This window comes from Cricetulus griseus (assembly GCF_003668045.3).
Source record: "Cricetulus griseus strain 17A/GY chromosome 1 unlocalized genomic scaffold, alternate assembly CriGri-PICRH-1.0 chr1_0, whole genome shotgun sequence".
In the NCBI taxonomy this organism is placed as follows: Eukaryota; Metazoa; Chordata; class Mammalia; order Rodentia; family Cricetidae; genus Cricetulus; species Cricetulus griseus.
Window position 1 is genome coordinate 95,259,632 of NW_023276806.1, and position 14,889 is coordinate 95,274,520.

General features: G+C 34.2%; 1 protein-coding gene across 10 annotated transcripts in view; it reads left to right on the forward strand.

The window, feature by feature from the left end:
* The window catches only part of Nbea (neurobeachin), a 525,226-nt gene that overhangs the window by 244,695 nt on the left and 265,642 nt on the right, over nucleotides 1–14,889 (forward strand). Inside the window, exon 1 of one of the 10 annotated variants that reach the window (XM_035451908.1) lies at nucleotides 8,752–8,773. The exons of the other annotated variants lie outside the window; for them this stretch is intronic. The gene's annotated coding sequence lies outside the window, so the exon portion shown is untranslated. Of the gene's footprint in view, nucleotides 1–8,751; nucleotides 8,774–14,889 lie in introns of those variants that run through there. 10 annotated transcript variants of the gene reach the window in all.

The window sequence follows — 14,889 nt, forward strand, 5'->3', positions numbered from 1 at the left end:
CAAAGAAGCTAAAAGTGTACAATGGAAAAAAGAAAACATCTTCAACAATTGGTACTGGAATAACTGGATCGTGACATGTAGAAGATTGCAGATAGACCCATATCTGTTGCCATGCACAAAAGTTAAGTCTAAGTGGATCAAATATCTCAACATAAATCCAGCTGCTTTGAACCTCTTAGAAGAGAAAGTGGGAAGTACTATTGAACACATTGGCACAGGAGACCACTTCCTGAACATAACACCAGTAGCACAGACAATGAGATCAACAATAAATGAGACCTCCTGAAGCTGAGAAGCTTCTGTAAGACAAAGGACACAATCAACAAGGCAAGACAGCAGTCTACAGAATGGTAAAAGATCTTCACCCACCCACATCTGACAAAATGCTCATCTCCAGAAAGAAACTAGACACCAAAACACCAAATAATCCAATTTTAAAAATGGGGTACAAAGCTAAATAGAGAATTTTCAACAGAGGAAAACTAAATAGCCAAAATGCACTTAAGGAATTGCTCAACATCCTTAACTATCTGGGATGCACATCAAAACAACTCTGAAATGCCATCTTACATCTGTCAGAATGGCTAAAATCAAAAATACTAAAGAAAGCCTATGTTGGGAGGATGTGGTGTAAGAGGAACATTTCTGGTAGGAGTATAAATTTGTATAGTCACTTTGGAAATCAGTATGGCGGTTTCTCAGAAAATTTGGAATCAATCTACCTCATGACCCAGCAGTAGCATTCTTGGGCGTATACCCAAAGGACACACACTCATACCATCATTCATGAAAATCTCAGGTTTTTGTGTAGAAATAGAAAAATCAGTTGAGTTCACTAGTCAATAATAGTAGAGGACTGTGACACACTGCTTTAACTGACACGTTGTATATTCAGATAGAAAATGCATAAGAAGACATTTGTGCATATGCTGCACTTTGGACCAAATGAATAGCACACAGAGCTCTGTATCTCTCTGTCTCTCTGTCTCTGTCTCTCTCTTACACACACACACACACACAGTGGCTACGGGGAGAGCAACAACGCATTCATGTAGTAGGTGCAGAATGTATGTTGATCTCCACAGCCCAGGGAACATAGTCTAGGCTAGATGACATTTAGGACATAAAACAAGTCTTAATAAAAAATAAGTTTCGTAAGATGATAACTTATGACTGTAGTGTATAAAACATACTAAAAGGAATTTCACAAACACTAAAACTCATCAAGATGCTCCTGACAAGCAGTACATCAATGAACAACATTTCTGAGGAAATTTTAACATTGCTTGATAGGACAGAAAGTGGAGATTTCAATGTAATCTCACTAGGTACTGCAAAGAGCAGGTGTAAAAGGGAAGTTTATAGAACTAAGTGCATTCAAAACGTGGGGGAGCTTTGGGCAAGTGTTAAAGTACAATGAAACAAATTTTAAAACTTAAATCTCATGAAATGAAAACAGCAATGTATTAAATATAGGTTAAAAACAAGTAGCAAAAATGGAAAAAGTAATAATCTTGAAAATGTCAGAGTATTCACAAGAATGAAATGTGTGAGCATGTAAAATGCCTTTGGGTTTTTTGAGACAGAGTCTCTCTATATAGCCCTGACTTCCAGGAACTCTGTAGATCAGACTGGGCTTGAACTCACAGAGATCCATCTGCCTCTGCCTCCCACGTGCTGGGATTAAAGGTGTGTGCCACCACCACCCAGCTAAGTCATGGGCATTTTGGCATATGTGGCTGGAAAAATCTCCTAGCAAAGTAAGACTCTGCTTGAGACCCAGAGGCATAGAGACCTAATGGCCCAGATGCCAGTAGTGCAGGCACATGATTGGATATGGATCTAAGATTAAGGTCGACTCTTGAAACTGACTAGCTACAGAAAGCGGGATTTTACCACGTTCAGCAGACATAGCTGGAAAAGTAGCAGACTTAGGCTGGAACAACTATGACTCTCCATTTCAGAAAGACCTCTGTTGAGTTTGCTGGTGAGTTTGCACTGTAGCAAACTCAGACATGACATGGAGGCTGAACACTCATTCAGCTTCAGCACCATTCTGCCAGACTCTGGGAAAGGTCTTCTCAATCTGTATTCAGGAAGGGAGACATGGATCCAACTCAAAATCTGCATGGGAATTTGAACAATCCTTGCATGCAGATAATCAGACAGAGAAGGATGCACAGTAGTTGGGCCAGCACTAGCAGCCAGAAACCTGAAGGACTTTCTAGAGGTATGACTAGCATCTGAGATTCTACCTGCGAATGAGCATCCTAAACAGACCACATCTGTAACCAGAGCTCCAAAAGGAAGGCCCGGGGGACAGGACATATTTCTGAAAGCATGGTGACAAACAGGTTATAATGTTTTCAGACTATGTACCCTATACTTTTTATCTCCGTGTCTCTTTGTCTCTCTTTCCCACTTTTTCTGTTTTCATTTTCCTCTCCCCAAAAGTCATAAGATTTGTGATTACAGATTCCTGTACCACCAAGCTCTCATAAGCGGGAATGGCATACTTCATTTGATTCTTGTATAAATCCTTCCTCTCCTTTGCAGTTAACCTTTTCTGAAGACTGCCTCACCTCAGCCTCCTTTGCTTCTACTATTCCCACTTTTCTGTCTTTCAATCTCCTTTCTTTCCTTTGCCTTCTTTTTATGATAATAATCACTAACCATGAGTGTTCTTTTCCTTTCCATTCACGCCAAAAATAATTAATATTTTAGTATACAAACTACTGTCAGTTACCGTTCACTTAATAAAATTGTTGGCATTTATGGGGTGATCAAATTGTAATTGATTGACTACTTTCATTTGGCCACTACCTTTTGATAATGATAGCTTTTGCAAATAAATTATAATCACTGGGGAAACCTTGGAATCAAGCCTCATCCCACAGCCATCAGTGTATCAGAGAAAAGCAACACCAGAACTCTATAAAAACCTCACTCTCCTGAAGAGAACAAACACTTCTTCTCAAAGAAGAATCATTTAAAATACCTAAAATCAGTACAATGTGTCCTAGCTCCTGAACTGCAAGCTACAACACAAAACACAAATAATAGAAAAATGAAGGCAACACAATTCCTTAAAAACAATTCTAATTTAATGGTAAAGGGCCACTAAGGACATTGAACTACACAACATCCCAGAAAAAGCACTCAAAAAAGAAGAAGAATGAAAACTTTATTCAAACAACTTAAAAGAAGAAAATTCATGAAGAAATCTAAAAATGCAAACAAAATACTGAATAAAATAAGAAAGTCAATGCAATATATATGTACATATATATATATATATATATATTATATATATATATATATGAAATAAGTCTTCAATGACTTCTTCAGTAAAAAAGGGAAATACTTGAAATGAAAAGCACAGTGTATCAAAATAACTGTTTTTGGAAAGTTCCACCAATATACTGGAGAAAGGAAAGGACAGACTACCTAGCATGAAGACAAAGTAGAGGAATTGTAACATTTAAACAAACACAAAAGACTAATTAATAATGCAATTTTAACAATACTCTAAAGAAATACAAGACAGAATGTTAAAAAAAGACAAATCTAAGAATCATGTGGAGAATGTCTCAAGGCATAGAATAAAATTTCTCCAAAATCAGAGCAGAAAATTTCCCACAATTGGAGAAAGACATGCAAATCCATATATAGGAGGCATTTAGAACAAAATGAGCACCCCCATCATATTACAATAAAACTACTAAACACACAGAACAAAGAAAATATATTGTAAACAGTAGAAGAGAAATACCACGCCATATATAAAGGCAGGTGCATCAGAATAAACAGATTTTCCAATGAATTTAAAAACCAGAAAGGCTTGAAATTATGCATTTCATGTTCTGAAAGAATAACTAGCAGCCCAGATTATTGTATTAGCAGGGTTACCCATCATGACTAAAAGAAAAAGGAAACCTTTCCACAGTAAAAACAAGCTAAAGGAATCCATTGCTACTAAGCCATCTCTATAAAATATACTGGTAGAAATCTATCAGACTGATAATAAAGACAAATATATCCATGAGGTTACTGGGAGAATAAGCTGCTATAATAATAGTAAGCAAGAACTTAGTAGGATAAACATAAACTCTATAAAATCAAGAAAATAGCAGGAATAAATACCCATCAGTGATCACTGTGAATATGAATGGACTCAATTCCCAAATTCAAAAGATATAAATTAGGAGATTGAAAATTAGGGCATTTCTCTTTGTTGCTGCCAAGAATTGCACCTTACCATAAAAAAGACAGACGTTCCTGTGAAAACAGAGGTGAAAGATTGGGAAAAGGTAACAAATAAAATGTACCTATGGAACAAGTGGTTCTCACTGTTCTATATCTGATCTGACAGAATAGCTTCAGACTGCAAATGGTCAGAGGATTTTTGATTTTGTTTTTTTGTTTTTTTTTATCTCATTCCATAATGATTAAGGAACAATGTGTAAAGACCATGAAAAGGATTATGATTCTAAACATACACATACCAAACCTGTAAACCCCATTTTATACAACAAATAAAACTAGTTGTAAAGAGAACCCTGACACAATCATATTGGATGATTTCTGCACTTCACCCTCAAATTTACAACTTATAATGTCCATCTTATAAATGTCAGAGAAACATATGAATTATCTGACATCATAAATCAAATAAATTTAACAGATACCAGTAAAGTAGCCATGCAAACACTGAAAAATACATATTTATCACAGCAGCCTACAGAGCTTTTTCCAAAGTAGATTGTACACAATACAAATTAAAGCTTAGCAAATAGAAAAATTGAAGTCATTTCTTCTGTCTGATCACATTATAATACAACTAAAAACCAATAATAAGAGAAATTATAGAAAATAACATAAACTCATGGAGATTAAACAATGCACTATTTTATGATGAGTGGGTCACTGAACAAGTCAAATAATAAAAATCCTGCAATTAAATGAAAAGAAAAACGTAGCATGCCAACTCCAATAGGATACAATGAAAGCACATATAAAATAGAAGCATATTACTGTGAGTGTCTACATGGTATCTCAAGTAAACAACTTAATAATATACTTTAGGGTCTTGGGAAAACAAGACCAATCCAAACCCCAAATTAGTAGACAGAAACAATACTTAAGATAAAGGCAGAAGCTGATGAAGTTGAGGGAAAGTAAGAGTAAAAAAAATCAAGGAAACAAGTTCTTTACATCTGAATAGAATTCCATTGTGTGTATGTACCACATTTTCATTATCCATTCTTCACTTGAAGAACATTTAAGTTGTTTCCACTTCCTAGCTCCTGTGAATAGAGCAGCAGTGAACATGAGTGAGCAAGTATTGGTGGGATGGAATGTCTTTGGACATAATCCAAGGAATAGTATAGGCGAGCCCTATGGTAGATCTACTTGTAGCTTGCTTTTGAGACTTCTCACAGATTTTCATAATGGCTTTACCATTTACAGTCTCACCAAAAGTTATAGTTGATTTCTTGTTGTTAACCATTCTGACCTGGGTATAAAATCACAAACTAATTTTACTTTGTCTTCTGTATTTGCTAAAAGTTTTTTTAATACTTTAAAAAATGTTTATTTCTTAGCCATTTTATTTCTTCTTTTGAAGACACTTTCTTCAGATGCATACCCAAATTTTTAATTGAGTCATTTGTTTGTTGATGTTTTTGTTTTTATTCTTTTTTATTTTTTGAATTCTTTGTATATTCTGGATATTAATCCCCTAACAGATACATCCTTGGCAAAGATTATCTCTTACTCTGTTGGCTTCCTCTTTATCCAGTTGATTGTTTCCTTTACTGTTCAGAAGCTTTTTAGTTTAACGGAGTCTCATTTGTCAGTTTTTGGTCTTAATTCCTGAGAAATATAACGTCCTAATCAGAAAGTCATTTCCTACACATATATCTTTTAGGATATTGCCAATATATTTCTTCTAGCAGTTTTAGCACTTCAGGTTTCATATTGAAGTCTGTGTTTCATTTGGAGTTGATTTTTGTGCAGCATGATAAATATGATCTAATGTTATTTTTCTGCATTTGGATATTGTTTTCCCAGAAGCATTTATTCCAACCTATGATTTTAGCGTCTAAGTAAAAATCAGATGACTGTATCTATGTGAATTTATGCTTGGGTTTTCTATTTTGTTCTGTTGATTTAAATGTCTATTTTTGTATTAGTACCATATCTTGGAGATAATCAGCAACTGTCTAATTGGACTCAAGGCCCTGATCAGTCAGAGAGAACTCTCGCCTGTAACTATAAACCTAGCTAACTACGAGGTAATGGATGCTAGTGGAGAACCTATTTCTGCTACCTAAACCAGTATCATTCCCAACTACATTCTAAGTACTTATCCTTATATCCACAAATAAGTGTAACTCTCACCCTTCATCAAAGAAGTTTTCTTTTTTACAGCAGATGAAGATATTATATAAATCCAGAGTGTTCAAAATGCTACACACTGTGGATGTTCAAACTCAATAGATTCCTCTATAATGCACCCTCTATAGCTGAGACTGAGAATATCAGAAAAGAAATGATGGAAAGAGCCAGAAAATCAAGACATCTGCTAGGAGAGAGTGTCCTCTATATATGTCAGAAAGCTTAACACATGAAAACTCAAAAAATTACCGTTATTTAAACAAGACGTGCATAATAAGAAGATCAGTGTGTTGACATGTCAATGCAGAAGGAGGAAACCTCACAGGACTCCACTACTAGATGAAGGTATCCAGCAGTTAATTGCTGCTGAAAAAGGAATTCCAGTCTTCTCCAGGAATAGGTTATTTAATCTCAAGTGATCAACTCTAAACACATATACATTTGAGCAATACTGAAGGCACTAAACATAGTGTAGGTGTGTGTGTGTGTGTGTGTGTGTGTGTGTGTGTGTGTGTGTGTGTGTGTGTGTTGTAAAACAATAATAATTGAAGAAGAGGCCAATAATTTGAAAGAGATTTGAGGGAACACAGGGAGGTTTGTAAGTGGGGAGAGGAAATATATAGTGGAAATGATATAATACTTATCTATAAAATTCTCAAAAATTAAGAATTAAATTAAGAAAAGTACAAGACTCTAAGTCTTTTTCCAAAATAGAATTCTTTCAAGAAAAAAATAATATCAGCAAATTCTTATGTAAAATAACTACAATAAAGAGAGAAAAGACTCACACTAATTAAATCTGCGGTGAAAAGGGAACCATTATGACAAATTCTAATGAAACTCAGACCTACCTTGAAATGTTATATTACATTAAATTGCAGAGGGTAAGATAAGTGAGTGAATTTTTAGATGCATATCACTTAACAAAATTAAATTAATGAGATCATTAAAACAGTTCCATCTATATCAAGCAAGGAGAATGAAGCTGCAGTAGAAAATTTCTCAGTAAAATACAATATAAGTCCAGATGAGTTCACTCCTGAATTCTTTTAAATTTCAAGGCAGAAGAAATACAATTTTTTATTAACACAAACAGCATGGTAGTGACACAGAGTGCCAATAAACATGAACTTTCTCGTGTTAGTAAACAAGATCCAAGTTTAAAATTTTAATAATGCCAATTAAAATTGTCCAGTTCTTAGAGCTTGGGCAAGCTCTAATAGTAAAAGATCTCAAAGGAAATGTAAAAACTGTCTACTATTTACCAGTAACTTTCTGAATGTGAGTGACATCTACACAAATTGCATTTTAAATAACAGTACAACTCTGTACAGACATGCACATGTAGACTTCCTGGGCTGTCAGACATGCCTCCCTTTCTCTCTTGTTTTAGGCTTTGGGGTCAGGCTGAGGGCAATTCAGCCTTGTCCATTAGCCTCCCGTCAGTCTTTCAATGTCAAAATACAGGTTTCCACATACAGATACTTCTTAATTAGGTAGGTTTGCCACAACTTAGGGAGACTGGGTAACAAGAAAAACAAGACATTATGGACTAATTCTCACTAAAGATGCCTGAGAAACAGACAAGAAATGAACATTTGCCAGGACTTCTACCCATGCCCCTTTATATTTATATTGTCCACAATGTTCATGGAAAGTTGGCAATTATAATATATAAACATATTTTCTAATTTTTAAGTTACTTAGAACTTCTTTTTGGAAATTTGTGTATATAGTTAAGTGCTGTTTATCAAAAAAGATTGACTAATTGACCATGGCAGGATCAGGTGCAATTAAATTCAATAGACTGTAGGCTATAGCTGCTAGCTAGATATATTCTAGTAATTTTTGTAATAGCTTTCAAAGTTTGTAGATTATGTGCTAAGTTGAGAAATATAGGTAGATGTAAAAATATTTGAAATGCCATACAAATAAAATGTGTTATGATTTTTATTGAACGTTCCCAGGATTCTTAAAATATTTTGCATACATGTTGATATATCTCGTTTTCAGAACTCAGTGTGTTGAATTACAATTTAGTTTACAAATTACCCTCTATATGAATACTTTGTTCCTTTCTTCTGTCTCTGAGTTCCTAATGGCAGAGTTTTAGGAATTTGGAACTTTTGTTATTTCTAAATTGGAAAGAAGAATCCTCCATTATTTCAGCCATCCCCACTCTAGCTTTTTGTTTCTTCCTCTGCAGAAATCCACGCTCCAGAAACCTTCACGTTTGCAGAGTGTCTCTGGTACCCTGTAACCATTTGCTATACCAGATGCTGTTCTGATACTTTCCTGTAGATGAACTGTTTCACTTGTGCCCTCAGACATTGTTGTGCCGTATAAGCTTCCTATTTGGACTGAAGATTATAAGGTCATGATTGCATCTTTGATTTTTTTAAACTAACAAGATAATGCAAACCATGATTGTGCTATTTTTTCCATGTGTAGTAAAAACTTGATCAGCAAGGATCTTTTTGTTGTATCTCACTGATTTTTCAGGTTAGTTGCTATGTTAAAGCTATGGGAAGCTCCTTGAGACTGGTCTAAGTTCTTCTCCTGTCTTCATTGTTTGCTGTGCACATCATCAACTCCTGTAGAGTTGGTTCTCTCAATCTAGTTTTGCTTGCTATGAGGCTAATGTAATTCACAATTATATATAAAATGAATCACTCAGGAGGTAGGAGAATGGTTCTTAAAAGCTCCAGTTTATATTTGATGCTGGCATAGCTGTTAGATTGTTCCTGCCCTTCTCCATGTGGAAACAGAACTGGTGCTTAATCGTGCATGTGTACATGCCATCATCTTCTACTCTCTACTTCATGTGGGCTGTTCGAATCCTATAAAGTCCAACCAAAGATATTTTTCTTATTAAATATGTAATTAATTTAACTTTAAAACTTTTTATTTAAAAAGCTCTACAGAGGAATTTAAACAACAAAACAGCAAAGCATCTAATTGGAAAGTTTTGTTTGGTTTGGTTTTTCAACACAGGGTTTCTCTGCCTTGCTTTGGAGCCTGTCCTGGAACTCACTTTGTAGATCAGGCTGGCCTTGAACTCACAGAGATCTGTCTGCCTGCCTCTACCTTCTGAGTGCTGTGATTAAAGGCATGTGCCACCAACACCCGGCTGGAAAGTTATTTCTAATAATGACGTTTTTTGTCTTTTTACATACTTGTTTTGTAATGGAGAGAATGCTTTAGGCTAGGTACACTCTAAGAAAAATACTTTTATTATTTAAACATCCTGTTTAACAAATTAAAACATTTTTGATTGGTGGTCTTAGACTAATCCCCTTATCACTCTCCCTACAAATTAATGACCACCCATTAGCTCAAGTTTCATATTTCCTGTTGATACCTGTTAGTGCCACTGGTTTTTTTTTCCTGTCAATGAATTAATTAAAACATTATTTATCTAGATTGCTGTCCTAAAATTCTGCTGAGATAAGCCTTACTGTCCTCACTGAAAACTAGTTAGTGTGTTTGTCTGGGTCTTCCACTAGAATTGAGCTTCTTGTTTTATTTGTGCCCTGGCACATGGTAACTATTTAATAATATTATTTTAGATATTATTAAAATCACCAAGTCTCTTTAGTTCTTGAAAGTCACAGATCCTACCTTTCTGATCGGTGTGCTTCATTTCATGTACATAGTTTCAAAAGAGAAATATCTCTTGTTCTAAGATGAATTAGAAAGAATAGAAATACTGTTTACTTTTAGATGATATGTTCTAATATTTTATGCCTTGTCTACATAGATAATTGTGTACAAACTTTTATGAATGATTTTTGGACCACTGGTAGATAATATGATTTGACTCTAAAAATCTTACTTGATTCATACTAGATTTGAATTGGATGTAGGATATTTTGGTTAGAAAAGTTAGTTTTTACAGTTTGCCTCATTACTGTTGTATATATGTGATGATGTATGGGTATGTGCATGTCGTGGAGTGCATGTGGGAAGCAGGATTATACCTTTTATGAAGTGGGTTCTTTCCTTATACTTTTATTTGGGTTTCAAGAATGAAGCTCAGGTCATCAGGTTTGTGCCTTTTCCTGCTGATCCATCTCACCGGCCCACAATTATACAAAACAATTTTAATTCATAATTAAATCAATAACAATATGATTTATACTTTGTTTACACACTTTGTGGCATATCATCCCAATAAGTTGTTCCTTTGAATAGAATATGAATTTATAATTTCTGTGACATTTAAGAATATTTATAGTGTTATATAACTTAATCTTCAAGGGCATATTTCATTGATTATATTGAATAAAAGCAGACTCATTGCTCACCTTTAGTGGTTTTTTTAATGTTAGATTTATGAAAGAAACTCAGTCTGGGTCAAGTCTGAGAACTTACTGCTCTGAGCACTCAATTCTTGAAGGTCTAGTTTATTTTCTCAGACTGCATCCACAACTCAAGTCTGGAATTGTTGGACAAGGCTGAGAGACTCTTGAAAATAAACGAGTTCACCTGACTAGCCTCTTCTAGTTGAGCTGCCTTAACTTGAAAGCATTTTCCTTTTATGCTTTCATCACAATAATTATCAAGTAGTTTCCTTTTAGTAATTATCTTAACCTTTTATCTTTAACTTTATGAAAACTTTATGTTGAAAAAGAAAGTGATACCCAGCATTTACATTCATCATAGTTTACTAATGTATTTGAAAAATACATTTGTTATACAAATATAAAGACCCGAAGGGTTCATCATGACTATTAGAGCAACTTTAAACTTACTTATATTTCAGAACTTCATATATTTATTTGAATTTTAAAATTAATGAGAGCTAGAATATAAGTTTGGAAATAAAACTTATATTGTTCATTTTTATATGCTATAGCTAAAAGAATTCCACCATTTAAAATATGTAATATTATTTTAATATAAACATTTATATAACTTTTTATTTAAACTGTTTATGTATTTATTAAGCTATTTATGTGATATCATACGATTGATGTATTTCTCCTCTTTGATATTGATGCTTCACTTAATGACACATATAGGTAAAATACATGGATAAATTTTGATGATTATTTGGTCCAGTCTTTTTTTACAATACTGAAGTTGAAAAACATATAGTTAGCAGTGTTTGCATTAAACTGAGGATTTTAGAATCTGAAGTTACTCAGGGAGAAGAGAAACACATTTCACAGGGACTAGCATAGAGCTAACAATTGGTGTTATAATCAAGTTTAACCCAGAGAGCACTATAAAGGCCAGATGATTTGTGACAATGAACATGTCTGTTAGTTCCCTTATTTTAACCTCCCTCATTGCAGTTTAACTAAATCAAGGGTCAAGAAAAGGGCAGGACATTCCAGTCATTCACCATTGCTTTAAAAAAAAAGTTTGAAACTAGGGAAATTAGGGATAATAGTTTGTTTCAGAAACCTCAGAAATACATGTTTTGTGATTTTTGAGATAGTGTTTAGCTGTAACTCTGTTTTTAGTGTACTACGTATTATTTCAATATATATGTATATGAGTTTTCTTTGTAATTGATCTGATAGCTTCTTCAACTCAAAGACTGTGTTAGCTTCCCTGTGTCACAGGCCCTTCCTCAATGCAAGGTCACTAACATTTGCTTTGTTGTGGATTCAGAAGTAAATGATTTAACTGAGAATGTTTCCAAGCATAACGTTTCTCTATATGTTAATAGGGAGTAATTTAGACATCACAACCTATTTTTAAAATGTATAAATAAATCGTGTCAGTCAACAGAAGTAAAAAACACAAGAAAAATGTCACTGACCATCAAAAGTTATAAAAATATTTTTCAAAATATTGTATTTTTGGTGAGAGAGCACAAATCTGTAGTCAACGTGTGGAAGGATGAACTTATGTAAGACCTGTTGTCATATATATGTTATCTATCATTTTATAGAACAATAATCTTTGAGTGTTGTGAACTTTAAAACAAGCAACACACCCACATACACACACGCATGCATGCAGGCATGCACACACATACAAGTATGAATTAGATTTCTAGGGCATATCAACAGAATGACAAGAAATTATAAAGTATATGTCAGTAAATCAGTCAAAATGATTATGTGGGTGCTATGTTATTACCCTTTCAGGAACTTTTGTTTTCTGGCCAACCCAGGCATTCTAGATGTTCAGATTGGTTCTCACTTATTAAGTAAATGGGCTTTAACTTCCTTTGACCTAATAGAATTTCCATGGGGAAATGTACCATATTTACTTTATTAATATTTATTTCTTTATTAATTTTTTAATGTATTTCATGTAAATGAGTACCATTATCTATGGACATTAAGAGGCTAAGTCACATGAAAAACATTTTAAATAAATATTTGAAATCCCTTATTCAGGATTTTAAAGCTTGAAACTTTTTACAGTTCAGACGTATGAGAAAGCTAATGGTTACATTTAACTTTAATTTATAGCCTCTTCAGGAAGGTTGAGGATAGCTGGTGAAGCACTTTAGTTATTCTAATTGGCATGCCTGCTGGGACATGAATAGTCTTACTAAGGGGAGTGATATTGTAAATAGCATGTTACTATTCAGGAGAAAATTTGGCAATTGTCTAGTTTTTGGTAATCTTAAAAGCTTTTTTTTTTCATTTTTCTGTAGATTTTGGAATTTTAAAGTATCTTAAGTGTATATCAAATAATATCCCCTCCAGTTTAAAAAGTATATAGATATATTGGTGTGTATGCATTTGGCAGCCATTTACTACCCTGGCCTCTACAGAGAAGGATACTGATCAGTAGTCTTCAAAATACAGCCAGGCTGCCATTTCGTTGTAACTGAATTGTTAGTTCACTGTACAAATCAGCTCTTACCAGCTCTACAATATTTGGATGGGCTTTGTTTTCAGATAAAATTTATTATTTTAATGTAAAACTGAAAGAATCAGTTTTCATTTTAAATGTATTTAATATTGTTATAGGGTCTTTAACTCATATTACATTTGATGCCATCAAATTGTCAGAAAAAAAGATGTCTAGTGAAGTGTTAGCTCGTACTGTGTTGGCACATGTTAGCATTATTCATAGTAATAATGGAATTCTAATTCATCATTGGTTTTTCTAGTAATGGTATTGGCACATGTTAGCATTATTCATAGTAATAATGGAATTCTAATTCATCATTGGTTTTTCTAGTAATGGTATAATATTGTTCTTAGAGTCTTATTTTCATGTTTTTAAATTGGGGAATCCACATCAATTACTTACTCTGGTGATTATTTTTTTAACTGAAAGTAATTTTTACAGAGAGAACTCTGCCAGTGTTAGAAGAAGAAATAAATGGTATCTTTCAAATACAAAAGTAAAAAATAGTGAAAAAATGCAGGAAATGGTTGTTGTGCTAGAGAGATATGGAGCCTTTGCGGGATCTGGAAATCACTCTCTGGTGGTACTAATGTTCCAGCTTGAGAACTACAAAGGTACATCCTTGAAACTAAGGCACAAGAAACACAGTGGGCACTTTCTACTATTCTTCCCACTCTACACTGGTGGTTCTCAACTTGTCCTTAGGGATGCATATCAGATATCCTGCATCTCAGATGTTTATATTACAATTCATAACAGTAGCAAAATTACAGTTACGGCATAGCAACAAAAATATTTTTATGGTTGGGGTTACCACAACATGAGGAACTGAATTAAAGGGTCACAGCATCAGGAAGGTTGAGAAAAACAGCTCTACGATATTACACCCCAGTTCCATTGTTCTGATTTGGTGGTAGTTGTTGTTTTTGATATCTCAGACATTTGTTTTCTCCCAATATAGGGTCAGCACTAGTCAGACATATGACACTCCTTCAGATGTTCCTACACAAGGATGCTGACCTTGCTGTCCTACTGTACCCTCCTGCACTTCACTCCTCACTTTTATTAAAAAGATGCTCTCTAGAACATTGGACACAATGCTCAGTATATGCTTTCTATATGAATTGGGCTCTTGTTCTTTCAATTTTCTTACCTTGTCCCCTCTACCATCTTACTAAGTTTTTTTTTTCTGTCAATTAATGATGGTTTCTAAGTACTTGATGAGATTCTTTTTCATAGATGTCTGTCAAGGTCTCCTATTTTAGAATGATGCCTGTAGAGGATGTGATGTTGCTTCCAAGAGAACTCCCTTTGCTTGTTGTATATTGACTGTTGCCCTTCACTTCCCACTGGGAGGAGCAGCATAGGACAATGGACTGTTGTGCAGTACTTGAAAGCTAATTGGCTCTTTCACTTGATCTTCAAGTTCAAGAGATATGTTAGTCAGACCCTCAGATTCACCCTGGAATCTGACTGCTCTTCAGAAGAAATGTTACTATGGCTTTGGATGATTCCTGTATTAAACAAAGGTAGCTTGGTCCCAAGGACAAGCTTCTAACTTCATACTCACTTGGATAGTTTATCATCTGGTATATCCTTTGCTATAGGGTTTTCATTTTATTGTTTTGCTTGGTTTGGTTTTAGTTAAGAGCAAGTGTATTTTCA